Source organism: Ambystoma mexicanum, chromosome 5q, assembly GCF_040938575.1.
Source record: "Ambystoma mexicanum isolate Mex_15411 chromosome 5q, UKY_AmexF1_1, whole genome shotgun sequence".
Lineage (NCBI taxonomy): Eukaryota > Metazoa > Chordata > Amphibia > Caudata > Ambystomatidae > Ambystoma > Ambystoma mexicanum.
In genome coordinates, this window is record NC_090933.1 from 19,077,724 (window position 1) to 19,094,202 (window position 16,479).

The following is a 16,479-nucleotide window of genomic DNA, read 5'->3' on the forward strand; positions in this document are numbered from 1 at the left end:
GAAGTTCCACAATATAGACACAATTGCATTTGCCGTCTCCTTTCTCTTTCCTTCTGGGTTAAGGGTCCTTTAACCCCTCTGATTTGCATGGGTTCTAAAGCATCTGCTCCTTTGGGGTTAGCGTGGGTTTTGACCAACACCCTGTTCTCAAACTTGGCTCGATCAGCCTTTCTGTTCTGATGTCTGTGATCTAACTGGACCACTAAGTCTATATATTCAGCGCAGTCTTGAGGTGGGTTCACGACTTGAGCCAAAACATCCTTGAGTTCTCCTCGAAGCCCTCGATGAAATATCGTGATGCGTTTTACCTCAGGCCATCCAGTTTCCACTATTAACCTATTAAAGGTCGCGATGTAGGATAGAAGGTCCTGGTTACCCTGTCGTAGGGACAAAAGTTCGTTATCCAGGGCCTGTCCTTGGGAGTGCCGGGCAAATAGTCTTTCCATGCTAGTTTGAAAGCCTTGAAAATCCAGAAGAATTGGGTCCTCCTGAGTAACTAGTGGAACTGACCAATCAGCTGCACTGCCGCTGAGATATGACAATACAAAGGCTACCTTGGCTTGATCGTTTGGGAAGGCTCCAGGTCTGCATAAAAAGTGCAAGCGGCATTGGTTCATAAACACGGCAAACCTTTTGGGATCTCCGGCAAAGCGTTCGGGTGGGGCTAATGGAATATTTCCTGGTAGGTTTATTTGCACAGGGTTATTCGATAACACAGGAGCTGGATTTCCCCCGGAGCCAGGTAGGGGTGCTTCTCCAGCCTGGCTTTGCAATAGTTGCCTAGCAAGGTCATCAGTTCGCTCGGTTGACAAAAATAGGTTCTCTCCTAAGAGCATTAGTTTCTTGATGGGCGGAATGCACTTCAGCCCTCAGTTCCCCTAGTAATTGGGCCAATTGGTCAGTCTCTGAGGTATCCATAACGCCCGGGTGGGAATTTGTGGGTAGGCTTCGCGTTCTGTTACGCTCACCTGGCTCCCACAGAGGCGTCGATCTGAACTGGACAGCTGCGGTCTCCACCAATGTGACGCGTAGGGCCGAGATGACAGACTGGACTGGATTGGCCCACCTAGCTTTGTTTGCTTGGCCCACCTAGCTTTGTTTGCTTGGGATATTCTTCTGATTGTTTGAAAAGATGAGCTCTCCATCCTGCATTGAGCGCAGGGGCGCGTTGATAACCAGTTGCTTCACTGGCTCGAAGGAATTGGTGAGTTCCAGAACAATATTGACTCCGAAAAGCATGTAGTTCGTAAGAGTTCACATGTCTGACTTTCACTTTGTCCGATTCCTTGCAGTTTGCAGCTTGACCCCAGCGAAGAGATCCTCGTGGTAGCTGACGAAGTTCAGGTAAGGATTTGGCTTATCCTACACAGTTCAATAAAATAAGGCCAGAATGTAACCTGTGGCTTGCTCCCTTATTCAGGTGTGGAGAGAAAATATGAAGTTTGGGGAATAATGCCTCGGCGGTAAAATTAGGTAAGTCTATTGTGGTGAGAAGAGTTCCCCTTGTTTGTCCCTTCGTCTCACCTTGTTGTCCTTTTGTTCCCCTTAGGGCCCGGGGTACGGCGAGAATGCAATGGAGACTGCGCCAACCCGTGAAGAGGAATAGTACCCCCGGCGGTAATCAGATAAGTCTCTGGGGGTAGTTAATATTGCCTCTGTTTATTCCCTTGGCTCACCCTTGCTGTTTTTGTGTTCCCCTTAGGTGCCAGAGTACGGCGGGAACGTGCAGAAGGATGCGGTGGATCTTGAGGATGCTGCGAAGGCCGATGAGTTCAGCGCGGCACTGCAGCTTCTTTCTTCCAGCTCGAAGGCGCGGTGGATCCGGAATTCAGGTAAGAATCAAAGGTTTTGCTCTTATTCTAACCTCTTGTCCTTCTGTTCCTCCCTTTTTCTAGGAGCTGCAGACTCAAGGCGGGTGTGGCAGAAGACTGGATGCAGGTTTGCAGACACGGTGAGCGTTACGCTGCTGGATACAGAATAACGCGAAGCGTGTGCTGCTCTTCGGGCGTGGTTTAAATAGCCTCCAAAGTAGTCCCAGGTAAGTATTCCTCCCCATCCCCACCCAAGTAAAAAATAGTCTCTAGATAAAATAGTCCCTTCCAAGCCTCATTTGGCTTGGAGCTCTTCAGCATGGTCTGCATCAGGTAAGCTTGCAGCATGGTCTGCATCAGGTAAGTTCTACTCTATGAGCCTGGCGCCTATGGCGCCAGGACTGACTCTCCATATGAGCCTGGCGCCAGAGGCGCCGGGACCGCACCAAAACAGCCCCTAGCAGGGGTTTTTGGGCTTGCTCAAAATAACTTGATGCCTGCTTCCGGGGTTGCTGGACCTGGTCTGGTTTCCCGGGGGTAGGCATCATGACACATTATAACTCTGGCGGTAGCCGTGCCGGTAAAAATGGCAGGAAGCTGTCGGAGTCATGCTTTTTTTCCGGCGCCGGAAAAAGTAACTCCCCATTCCCATTCGGGAATAGCATTAACAGAAGCTCCTACCCTAAAACGGACCTTGTTGATCTCAAAGGAGAACCTACCATCAACAAACTTAACCACGCCATTAAAGGGTTGAGTAGAGGTAAAGCACCAGGACCCTACGGCCTATCTACAGAATTGTTTAGCCTATTCTCGCCTCAGGTTGCTCCTAGCCTTAAAACATTATTTTCCTCTTTTATATCTAAAGGCTTCTCGTCAGGTACTTTTTCTGAAGCCCTTCTTATCCTTTTCCTAAGTCAGGAAAAGGTCTTGATCTTCCTAAAAATTATAGGCCCATATCCCTTTTTAATGTGGAAAGTAAGATCTTCGCCAAAATATTAGCTAATAGAATAGAATCTCACCTTTCCACATTGATTAAACCCAATCAAGTAGGTTACGTTAAGGGCAGAAACATCTCAGCCAATGCCAGACTTTTACTAAATACCTTACACATTACTACCAGAGATGAAAATGATTGGCAGGGCTATGCCGCCATTGCACTAGATGTCGAAAAAGGCCTTGGATCGTGTCAATTGGGATTTTATGTTCTATGCACTAAAATGGCATTGCTGTGGCGAAGGCGTTATCTCCTTAGTAAACTCCTTTATTCTAACCCAAAATCCTCCATATTCATGAATGGTTAAACCTCTTCCTACTTTTTTTTACAAAGAGGCCCCAGACAGGGTTGTCCCTTTTATCCCATTCTATATGTACTATCTCTAGAACCTCTCCTGGAACCCATGCAGCAAAACAAAAATATCCCTGGTATTTCCGTAGGCATCTATGAGTCTAAGGTTGCTGCATATGAAGACGATATCCTCGTCCTGCTAAAATATCCTAAACAGCATCTTCCACACTTGTTAGCTGTTCTGCAGGAGTTTTCGGCAGTCTTGGGATATAAACTTAAAGCCAAATCAGAGCTATTGCTCTTGAATTCCATTTGTCTTAAACCTGAATTAAATATTTATGGTTTCAAATGGTGTCCTGACTACTTTAAATATTTAGGTATACAATTTGCCCCCTCTATAAATAGCTCTATTAAAATCAACACTGATATTTTACTCAATAGACTTTCCGAACTTACATCCACCTGATCCTCTTTATACCTTTCCTGGTAGGGGCGACTTGACACCATTATGATGATGCTTTCCCCCCATTATTTAATACATAATACAAAACCTTCCCGTTCATCTTCCTACTACTTTTTTCAAATCCATGAATTCCATTCTACTCAATTTTCTTTGGGGAAAATGAAGATCTAAAAGAATTGCTCTTAGCAAACTCAAAACCCACTTTGAACAAGGAGGTGTCCGTTTCCCCGACTTTAGAACATTTAAGCATGCCTTCTTAATTAAGCAGACTAGCTTCTGGTACTCCTTGTCAGATTCCAATGACCGCCCATCCTGGTGTGCACTTGAAAAACAAATGGCTTGTCCTCACCATATTGTAGATATTATTTTTATATACCATCTCACAGTGTCCATTCTTTTGGACCCCATTAAAGCATCTATATCTGCTTTAAGAGTTTTTGTCTTTCCATCAATCAAATCCCCGTCACAAGAGCTCTCTCCCTATCTGTGGTACAACAAATTAGTCACTATCAATAGCAGAATCTTTTTTCGTAAGTCTGGCTTACCAAAGATATCAGATATATAACCAAATCATCCAAAATCATACCATAACATAATTTCAAAATCTTAGGAGATCCTTCTCTTTGCCCGTGTCAGATCTGATCTTTTACAATAAATTGGCTAATGCATGCCTTGACGGCTTTGAAGCTCACAACAGCACTGTCTTATTACCTGATACCACAAAGCTACAGTTGTTCTCCACCAATCCTGATATCAAAGCTGCCAAACTTTATAAATTGCTGAACACTGCAGAATCATCTCGGTTGAAATGGAGGGTTAAGTTGCATTGGGAAAATGACTGTGGTACCACTTTTGATGACAATACATGGTCTCTGTTTGGTCTAGAATTAGGATAGGCTCCACTTCGGCCAATATCACCCAAAACCTTATATTCTTCATGCATAGAGCCTTCATGACCCCTCTCAAACTTACGAAATCTAAAATCCAGACTGATGGAAATTGTTGGTCATGTGGAAATTCTCCGGGTTCATATAGACATATGTTCTTTGACTGTTCCTATGTTGTTCAGCTATGGCAGGATGTGTGGAATTACATGATGACCATTTATTAAAGTTCAGATTCCACTTTCTTTTACTAATGTTTTTCTTGGCAGCTTTGCAGTTAAAGGAATGATATCCTCCCCAATCCTCTACTTTATATGATCTTCTTATTGCCATTGTCATCAAACTCATTACCACTAACTGGAAACAACTTCAAAAAACCTCCTGCAAACATTGGTGGAATAAAGTCTGTCATATACACAGAATGGAATATTTTGTGGCTTCTTATTTGGGTAAACTGCCCAAATATAACCTGAAATGGGTCCCTTTCATTATTATTTAGATTATCACAATATGTCAGCTTATGGTTCATAAATATGGTTTTCATTATATTATCAATTTACATGTCTCGCTGCATCTCATTTTCTGTATTTGTTAATTGATGAATTTAGTAGCATACTATACCATTCACGATGCACCTCTTTTCCCCCGTTCCTGCTTTCTCCTCCCTAGTGTGTCCTGTGGTCTCTTGTTTGTGTCCCTTGTTTGTCCCATGATTTTATGCACATATAATGGAAATATAAGTGACCTTCACAGATTATCGTCCAGTGTCTAAATGGACTCGATGATATTTATTAGATGTTGTCCGAGCCCAGCTATGATAATGTTTCTATTTAGGCTAAGGACCAATTAGCTACCTACACTGTTAAAGGTTGGTTCCTACTTTAACATTCCTTGTAAATAACGAGAATGCCAGATCTGTAAAAGTGAGAGTATTTTAGAAACTGCAAGACACTTTTTTACGGAGTGTATGGGTCTAGCACCTGTAATAGTGAGGCCGACAGGATGACTTTCAGGTTCTTAACTTCCCTCACTGGATTGGCGAAAGCACCCAGTGATATATGCCAAAAGACAGGAGACCAAGAAAGAGGGTTGGCTGAAGAACCCACCACCAAAACTTTTGTCTTTTCACCATCAAGTTTCAGCCAATTCCGGTCTATCCATCCCTTCACTTACTCCAGGAAAGTGCACAGATCCGAGGGCACCCCGTCCTCATCACGATCAAGCCGGACCGGGATCTGGGTGTCATCAACGTACGAATAACACCGGAATCCGTGAGAGCGGATAAGACTCAGCAATGGTTGAACATAGATGTTAAACAAGATTGGAGACAAGGCCGAACCCTGTGGAACACCACAAGAAAGTGAATAGGATGGGGAATTAAGGGAAGAATGAAGAAGAGATTGGCCCCTCTCTGTCAGGAAAGATGAAAACCACGCCGGGATGAGGCCAGAAAGGGCCAGCTGCCGTGAGGCAGAACAGGAGGCTGGAGTGACTGATGGTGCAACAGTTATTAAAGTTAGCAAGGGGAACTCTCTTAAGTTTTGGAAGTTGTTGAGGGGTTTCACTTCCACCATTGCCACCCAAGAGATCTCAGTTATTGGGCAATCTGAGTGGGCGAACCACATTAGTAAGAATTTTAATGACCCTACAGCACCTTGCTTGTACTTAAAGCCAGTAGAAGGAGGCTTCTGTATTGGGTTCTGCCGCTAAGAAATTCTCTAAAGGACTCTAGAGCCTGAGGCATGAATGGGCTCCCAAATGTTATTAAAAAAAAGAACATTCCTTTTTGGTGGGAAATCCTGTTTCGCCGATTTAATAGAGTGTGTCAGGAAGGATTGATCCCTGTTTCGTGGCCCTGGTTGATATTGGTCCCCATTCATAACAAGGGACCTAGAACCTTCCTGGAGAACTTTAGGCTTCTAGCAATGCTGGATACCATTGTCAAAATCTTTGCGTCCCTATCGCTGGTAAGTCCTGTAAACTGGGTGGAATCTAATTGCATACTTAGCGACTTCCAAATGGGTTTTCCTGCTGGATCTGGCACCTCCCAATGCTTGTGGCTGTGTGACTCTCTGACTAGGGCAGCAAAGTCTAGAGGTCAACGGGGTCTGTGGGTGGTAATGGGTTCCATGTGTTAATATCCTCGCAAAAATATTGCCATACAAAAATATCGCCATATTTTTGTGGTGATATTAAGCCATGGAACCTTCGGGGGACACCCCTGCGACCCCCATCATTTTTTGATGGAGCGTGTGACACCCCCGCAACCCCGGTGCCAATAACCCCATAAATTATCCCCACTAATAATATTGCCTATGGCCTTACCCCACAATAATATATATGGCAATATTATTGGTGGGGATAATTTTACCTGATACCGTGGTAATTATTGATTACAAAGCCGTCTTTGACACGATCAACAGGGGTATGCTTTGTGAGATAATGAGGTGACATGGCTGTCCAAGGGATTTATTCCTGGCTATTAGCGGCCTGCATGCGAACACCTCCGTCCAAGTCAGGCTGGACAATGTGGGCACTATTTCACCCCCTATTAGCACCAACCGAGGCGTAAAACAGGGATGTTCCCTTGTGCCGGTTCTCTTCAATATCTGTATCTCTTTACTTATTAAGGAACTTAAAGGGCCAAATACTTGCCCTCCAACGTTCATGGCGATCAGTGTACAATGTCTATCTTATGCCGACGACCTCATTACTTTTTATCGCACTTTTGTGGGCTTAAAAGGAGCCTTGGGAGTTGTTCTGAAATTTGCCCGGGAAACTATTTGGAGATGAACTAGAATAATACCAAGGTTATGAACTTTTCATATAAACGGCTGAATATTCCCACATTGGTATTGGACGGAAAAGACATAGAACAAGTGTATAGCTGCAAGTATTTGGGGGTGGAATTCTCCACTAAAACCAACTATGTAGCATTGAGAGAAGTGAGGAGATGTAAGGCCATATCAAAAATGAATTTGATCTTTCGGGAGTACGGGGGCGTCAGGCTTTTCCTTTAAAGGCATCCTGACTTTGTATTTGCAATGTTTCTGTACCTCCCTGTTGTATGGGCTGGAGGCACTCAGCATGAAGGACCTCTCATGGCTGAAAGCCTTGGACGATAGATTCTGGCAAAAAATGCTGGGGTTGTGACCTAGCGTTCCAATCAAAATCATTCGACCTTGAGCTGGGCCTCACATGTCTCTCTGATATGGTCATTAGATGTGCACTGTATCTGAAGTCACTCAACTCTCCTAGTTGCCCATTGCTGAAACTATTGGGCAGGCAGCCCCCATCTGCTAATCCAGAAACCTTATCCTCTCTGGTATGTGAAGATTTCCCCATGGTTGGCCTGAAGCCGGTTTTGGAGGGGAGTCTACCTGAGCTAAAAAGGATTTCTGCATGTAAAATAGAACAATGGTACTGGTGTAACAACTATGCCCATTTAGCTACTCTGGTTAGTTATTAGTACTACTCAAACAAGTGACACACCGCTATAAGGCCCCTCAGGGTTATCTAATACTATGCTCATCTCCAGAGTTGTGTAGATTCCTGCTACTCCTGAGGATCGGCAAACTCCCAGTGTTATCGGTCCTTGGCAGAGAGCAAGGCATCCCTAGAAAGGTGAGGTATCGCCGTTCCTGTGAGCTGGTGAGCAAATTGGAAACAGCCCAAAATCTTCTAACTGAGTGTAGGGAACAGGGCCCTTTATATATGAGCAGTCTTGGGGCCTATGTGTTTGACCCCAATAGTATCACGACAGAGTCTTTCTGGAGTTACTGCCTGAACTCCGGTCACAGATCGGTGCACATCACCCCCTTTAATATCTGGAGGGAACTTTTGAAGAGGGGAAATGTTGGGATACCTGCAATCCCCACTCAAGTGCTTGAATGCTTTCTTGACAACGAATTATAAACTAAAAGGTGGACAAATCTGCTCTGCATAACCTGTTCGTCTTGGTGGCAGCATATCGGTCATATGTTATTTGCTAAAATCATGACTGCTTCAAGGACCTTGTAGTACCCTTATTAACTGGAAATCAACTGACTATCTTATTGGTGTTGTAATCTTTTTTTTTTAAATCATCTTAATGACTATGCTGTACTCTTTAGAACCTTCTGTCAGATCATGGACTATCGATTATTGATTGTATGTGACTTGTATAATCGTTACGACTAATGTAAATTATGAAGATTGTACATATTGACGATTGTGAATTCGGGTATTTTTATGTGTTATGTGTTACACGGTGTAAGCTTTTTGCGTTTTTTTTATTATGAAACTGTTTTGTATGATATTATTATAAAGCACTTTGAGCTATAACCATAATTAACAATAAATAAATTAAAGCATCAGGAGAAAAAAGAAGGTTGAAGATGCCATCCTTAACATGAGTAGGATCAAGGACAAGTTGGCGGAGTGCAAGATCCTCAAATGAATAAAAAAACGGTGTCAATGTCGGCAAATGCGGTTGGCTAAATCTAACGTTAAAATCTCCCAGCACAATTAGATCGGACATCTTAATCTGACGGGATGCAACCAGCTCCAGAAATGGAGCCAGGAAGTCTGAATAAGAGCAGGGGGGACAATGGACTATAAGAAAATGAACAGTGAAGGAGGTGGACACTCACCAGTGAACTAACAAAGCCTCCATTGTTAAATTATGGGAGAGAGGAATCAGAACGCACGAAAGACTAGATTTGAAAATTATGGCAATTCCACCACCAGAGCGAGGGGCTTCTTGGTCAAAGTGTGGAATATTTTACCCTTCAGGAAGAGCTTGTGCCAAGTTCGCAGTGGAGTTTTCGGAGCCAGGTCTCAGTTAGGCATAACATGCCAGGGAGATTTCCGAATAGGAAGTCATGAATGGAAAAGGCATGTGCCACCAATGAACAAGTGTTTAATAAAAAGGCACTGAAAGGAATCTTACCATCAGCAGCTTTAATAGCTGACTGAATTGGTGTCAAACGAATGTTAGGAGGAAAGGAGGTATTATCGGGGGCTAAGGCTATTATTGTCGCACAAACATCATACCCAGTCTTAAGCCCGTCCTTAGCCCAGACGGGCTTAATTTATGCACAACGTTGGCGCAATTTTGGCGTGACCGGTCCTAAGCCGCTGCGCACAGCTGCTGCGCTCTCTGGCATCCAGACGTTTAAATAGTTACATGGTATTACCATAGCCAATCAGTCCAAGCTGCCACTAGGCAGCGAGGAACGACTGCCAAAGCAAATGTGTGTAGGCAAGGAAACAAAAAGAGGACTACGGTAGCTGAGCACAAGCCTCGGAGTCCCAGTGAGGCCATGCACCCTCCGCTGGTGTGATTTGCATACAAGGAAACTAAGAAATTTAAATAAACATAACATTATTTAAAATAATAAAAGCGCTCTAGTGAGCGTGAATGTAAGTGGTGCTCAGTCACATGCTGCGGTCTGGGTGGGCTATGCTAGCCAATTAGGTCACCTTCATGTACCTTAGGCGATTACTACTGGTGGGTACGCCAGAGAGAGGAAAGCTGATGGACACTCTTCTCCGCTTTGCATTCACAATAGAATCTTAGCTAGATATAAGTTGCCCAGTAACACCTGTCACAAGTGGAGCACTGGGAGGTTAAATGTGTAAATAGTGCCCCCTGCTAAAAAAAAAAAAGTTTTTCTGTAAACAAACTGCCCAAAACAGGCATTGTGAGGGATGAACAAGCTAACCAAACACAGGTGGAAAACGGACTGGCAAGAAAAGACAACGCTGAACAGCAGACAGGGAGGAAGCCGACACAGAGTCCTAAAAAACCTGGCATCGTCCTATCAGGCACCTTTCATCCCTTTCCTTACCCCCACCTCCTTGTGCACTTTCCTGATCTCCATAAGTAATCCGGATCCTGTGCTCTGGACAGAAGGCCACAAAGGACAATGCCCAGACTGTTACAATCTGTCAGGGACAGTCAGAAAGTGGATCAGAGAGAAGAAGGGGGTGGTGTCTGAACGCCCATACAGCTCAAAAAAGGATGAGATGGGAAAAAAAGGAGGGGAGCTAAGGGGAGGAGACCATAGAATGGAGAGGAGGATAGAAGGAATAGGAAACGCAGATGGGGATGGATAATTATAGGAGTAAAGAGGGATGGAGTAACAGAGCGGAGGAGAAGCAAAGAGAACTGACGAGAGGAATGGGGAGTAAAGGCAGAGAAAGAGGAGAAAAGCTGGCTGTTCAGGAGGTAGCTGGACAGAACCTGCAAAAAGCTCAAAACGTCAGGAAGCCTATTACAACCAGGGCATGTGACTTAGGCAATTTCAACCAGAAAACCACCTTTTAGTCCTCTTATGTTACCTTCCTCAGAGAACAAGCTATTGGCTCAGTGGAGAGGACCATACCGGGTGTCTTTGGACCGCAGGCCTGAAAAGTGGTAAAAGTGACCAGCACAACCCTGTCCAAACATATCATATCAATATTTTTACATAATACGGAATGTTTCTAACCCTGTTGTAGTAGTAGCAGACCGTATCTAATTAAGGTTCCTAAAAATGCATCCCATCCAACCACTCTTTTCCTTGTCAGACCTCACAGTTAACCCAGTTTTTTCCAGCCTATGAAAAAAGAACTATTAAAGTCCCAGAGAGGTATAAAAGGTGTTCTTCTCTCTACCTAGCTGAACATCAGTCATAGAACATGCTGTCCATACTAAGCTTGGGGCGCTGGTTAGGTTGAGACGCTATAGGATTCCTGAAGCAAAAAGAGCCACTATAGAATGAATCATCTAGGACATGCTGGATTTGAGGTGATTGAGCCTTCCACGATCCCCAGGTGCTCAGCAATCATGTTAGTACCTAACCCGAAGGAGCCACTAGATTCTGCATGAACTTAATTCATGTCTAGAGGAACTACTACCTAGAGGTTCGACAACAATTACATACTAAGATCAGAGAATGACAATAAGATTAGAAGAAGGCTTTCCATTTTTTTCGAAAGCGTATTAAATTACCCCTCATATGGAGCTCTACCGACCGGAAGATGATTCCAAAGTTTAGCAGCCAAAACTAAAGTACCTGTCCAGATATGATGTATTGGCCGCATCAATGACCTCTTTGACCAAATTGGCCAGCAAGATACATAAGCACGATTAACCTAACTACGAGGAATTGGCAAACACCACTAGAGAAGACCAACTGAACCAAATAACGCTTTTGCGGCCCCACAGTCAATATCAATTCACAGCTCTCCCATTCATCTTTCATGGTGTCCTGGCTACTTTCAAAAGATTAATGAAGGTTCTCTTAAACTCACATAGACATTATGCTGCAGCCTACCTACATGACCGTTTTCAGCCCATATATGGAAGACCATATATAGAATTTTGAATGGATACTCCATACCCTATGCGACGCAGAATTGCATGTCACTGCAAAGAAAACCACGATAACAGCCAAACAAACTAAGTATGTGGGATAGAAAGGCGGTCGTGGGACCATCAAAAACCCAGCAAGACAAAGCATTTGCTATATATGACCGAACCTTTCCCACCAATGATTGATTGATAGTTTATTTGTATATTCGTATGCCAAAGGACTCAGAGCCCTCTTAGGATTCATCGGGTAATATAGACGCTTCATCCCTCATTTTGCTACCCTTTCATGCCCATTACCCAAACTTCTGAAGAAGTCTTGCTCGACAGACCGCAAAGTCCTGAAGCAGGCCAACAAGTCCTTTATCCAATTGAAAGACCTTGCCCGAGCAAGCAGTCATACACTGGCAAGACTTTTGTTTCCTTTTCATTCTACAAACCGATTTCTCAGGGTATGGCCTCAGGGCCGTCTCGTCACAGTCTGGCCAGGTAAGAATGACCCGTTTTATTCATTAGTTGTAAATTGCTATCCCATGAGCAGAAATACTTCACCATTAAGAAAGAATGCCTTACAGTCAAATGGGCGGTGGAGTCCCTTCCCTATTACCTGATCTCTACTTCACCATATACACCAACCATGTACCGCTCACTTGGTTGGCAAAGAACAGACTCCAATCCCTAGATGTTACTCTGGTTCGCTTTGAACAAAACTCCTCTCACAGGACGGTTGCAAGCCAATGTGGATTTTTTCTCGCGCTTGCTTGCCCTGGCTGAGTGTCAGCGCTTGGAAAGATGGGGGGTTGTTATGCGAGGCTGAGCCAAGGACTCAAACATAGGCTGAAAATGGGCCAGCAAGAAGCTGGTGAAGCAGCAGACAGTGAGGCAGCCGATGCAGAGTCCCAACAAACCGGGCAGTTTCTACCGGCCAACTTTCTTCCCTTTCTCCGCCACAACCTCTCTTTCCAGCCTCCTTCTGCAGGTATCTGGTTTCCATGAGCAATCTGGATCCTGCATGAGGAACAAGATGCCACAACTAGATGTGGCTGTAAAGAATACAGTCAAGGCTCCAGCAATTCAGCAGGTAGTCAGATCGGAGCGCAGACAAACGGCTGTATGGGGGAAAAGGATAGGAAGGGAAAACAGATCTTGGCTGGGGCGGGAGGAGCCAATAGGAGACCATTGACGGGAGAGGAGTATAAAAGGGACAGGAAATGAGGGTGAGGATGGAGAGGGAGAGATGCGAAGAGAGAAGGAATAGCAAAGAGGAGAAGGAAAGGAGAAGCAAAGAGAACTAATGCGAGAAAGAAGGAAAAAAGAACTAGAATGGCAAAGAAGATGATTAAACTGCAAGAAGATTTGAAAACTGCCCAGATACTTCCACAATAAGGCATTTAAATAAGCATCTAAGGTATGGTCTTATTTTGTCCCACTCCACTGTATCAGTCGTACAGTAATATGAAGTGCTCATTTAATAAACAGGGTCCACCTGATAATGTCTTACTGCTTTGAAACCTGTGCTGCGTTTTTCTTAGCTAAAGGTTTTCAAGATTTTTCCATCTCTAACATTGCCTTCTTTCACTTATGCCTCTCTCCCCCATCCCCCAGCAACCACATGTTCAAGTCTTCCTTATGTTTGCTGCCTTGTTTCTTTGCCGTCCATACTACTTTTCACAATATGTTAACCTGGTGCACCAGCTTGCTGTTTCAGCAGGAAAGTAAAATGAATGCAGAATGGAAAGTTGAAATGCTCCAGACAGATGGCAGTTAGGAAACGCTCATAGATGTGCAGTCTAACATGTGGGCTGTATTATACACGTAGTAAAATCACTGACAATGTCCGCTGCCTTAGGATGTGTGGACCGACTCAGGGATCAGATGAGCTGTATGTGGAGAATCCCCTAGTCCCCTAGTCCCTCCTAGAGCACAGAGGGAGTGAAGTGGGGGATCATCACAGCGATGCTACTCTTGCTGCTGGCCATTCATAATCATCAAACTGTTACTGACAGTTTCCTCAGCTCGCTTCTCTGTGGAGTTGTGAACATTAGCAATCTGAGAAGAAGAAAGCGGTATTACCAGACTAAAGGCAACACAGGAGTTGGTTTCTGCAGCTGCTCGTGGGTGGACCATGGTAGCATTGCCCTGCTACTGCCCCAGTCAGATTTCAAGTGAATGCACAGAAATAATAAAGTCAAAATGAGGGACTGGCCCATTGAATTCTCAGTCAAGCGGTTTGGGCAAACAGGATTGAAACAAGATGAAAGTAACACATGAGGCCTCACGGCCCCACCCATCCAAGACCCACAGTGATCACCCACCACAGATGCAAGCCAAAGTCCTGGACCTGGCCCAGTGGGAAGCTTTGGGGCCCTGAATAAATGCCAAGAGGATGACAATCAACATAGCTTATTGTAGTATTCGAGTAGCGGAGCAGCAAGATGCAAACAATGGAAGGTGCAGGAGGAAGCATGGGAAAAGGTGAATGTGCTGGGGGAGGAGTGGGAGGTGAAGGAAGTAGAAGAGGGGATGAGTAAAGGTGCTGGAGGAGATGTGGAACGATCAGAAGACTGAGGGGAAGAGAGTTGAACATTCAAGAGGAGGAGTGGAGTGAAGGTGCAGGACAAAGAGGATGTGTGGAGAGTCCTGAAAGTGAGTGTGGCAGAGGGGCACACCAAATTGAGAGAGCGAGCGGAGGTATAGGAGTGGAAAGCCTGGAGATGTCCAAAGGAGGCTAATGAGAGAAGGAGCTAAGGTGGCATCACAAGGAGCTGAGAATTCAGCAGGAGCTAAGGTGGCAGAAGCAGCTGGGGTAGGAGAAAGGGAGCATGAGGCTGATCAAGGAGGAGGAAGAGAAACAGTGAAAGAACATCAAAGCCAGGGAGAGAACGTGGAAGGACGGAGGACAGAAGGAGTCATGAAAGGGCAGAGGGTGGCAGAGGGGCAGAACAAATTGAGCCAGCCAGGGGAGGTATAGGAGTGGAAAGACCGGAGGGGTCAAAGGAGGCTAAGTAACAGAAGGAGTGAAGATGGCAGAATGAGCTATAGTTTCAGAAGGAGCCAAGGTGGCTGATGCTGCCTAGGTGGCAGAAGGGGAGCATGAATAAAATACCATCACAACCTGTGACATAATTTGCTTAAAACTAACACAGTGACGTCATCACACTAGAACATGACACATTTGACGTTATATACAAAAAGCAGTCATTTTAGACCTCAGATGAATACCAACACAACAAACTTAGGATATCAACTTTACTTTGCATCCGGTGGTAAGTAGACTTTTTTTAAAACTGTGACAGTCTTAAAGCCCACAATTAAGAAACTAAGAGGAAGGATATTTAACCTTCTAATTTTTCAAATCCGATCCACCATCTACAAACTACTGGGAAGATTGAAGGGTACTGATAATATTACTTCCATGAAATACTACTTGAGAGATATTTACACACAGACACACACACGTGTATGTTGGCTATATAGCCCACATAAAATGTATGATTTGAGTTTTTCTGTCAATAATTGATATGTTTTTCTGGAAAACACAATGATATATACCCTTCTCAATAGGGAATTGCCTGAGATGAAAACGATGAAATCCTCTCGAATACACCCTTGAAAATAACAGTAGCGGAGACACCACAGTATTAGTAAGCAACTTCATGTTGAAATAAGTAGATAAACACAGTGAATCACAGGGAAATGTATCCAAATGATTGTTATCAGATTGTATTATACTTTTATCATAGAGAGTGGACAGTGAGTACCCACAGATAGTGAAACTGCGAAAACGTACCTGAAGTTGGCACATGGCACAATCTAGCCAGGTGAAAAACTATTGGATCTTAAAACTAAATATAATATGTACAGAGTATGACATTGTTAATATTTTAACACTATTTGAACATATTCTAATTTATAGAAGATTAACGAGCTCCTGAAGAAGGCATTCTCCCGAAACGTGTTGAGCTATTTTTATGTTACAATGTTGAAATGTAAGTGTTATTGTAATTAACATTTATTGTCATCATTAAAAATATTTTTGAATTTCTATAAACATGCCTAAAGAACGTACTTAATACGGTTACCTGACATTTGGTCGAAAAGAATTGGTCGACCAGACAAATGGTCGAACCAGTTTGGTCGAAAACCAATGGTCGAATTTTTTTTTATTTTAACCCTTTTTTTAAATTTTTTTGGGGGGGGTCCCCCCCAACCCCCTTTTTTTCTCTAAAACCCCCTTTTTTTACAAAACAAAAACCGAAAAATATATATATAAATAAAAAAAAAAAAATTCGACCATTTGGTTTTCGACCAAATTGCGTCGACCAAATGTCATTCGACCAGTTTTCAGTCGACCAAATGACTGGACACCCTTAATACGAGTTACCACTACTACCTCAGATATAGAATTATTATCATAATGTTGACTGCCTTTTTGACAGTATCATAGGTGTGCAGGGGACGGGAGTGTCGTCAACATAGGACACTGTTTTCATGCATTAGTTATTGTAACTGCTTACTTGTGTCAGGGCCGGTTTTCTCCTCAGCACCCTTACATTTGTGTAAAAGACTTAAGAACATCATCTTGAACTTGCAGCTCAACCATTGGCTAGAATTAGAAGGGGAGCATGAGGCAGATCAAGTAGAAGGAAGACAGGGAGTGTAGGAGGGGCAGCATCAAAGACCGGGAGAGAATGTGGAAG

At 43.9% G+C, this 16,479-nt stretch overlaps 1 protein-coding gene across 2 annotated transcripts in view; it reads right to left on the bottom strand.

The window, feature by feature from the left end:
• Positions 1 to 16,479, bottom strand: part of HIVEP1 (HIVEP zinc finger 1) — a 1,356,272-nt gene that overhangs the window by 122,596 nt on the left and 1,217,197 nt on the right. The gene's annotated exons all lie outside the window — the stretch shown is intronic.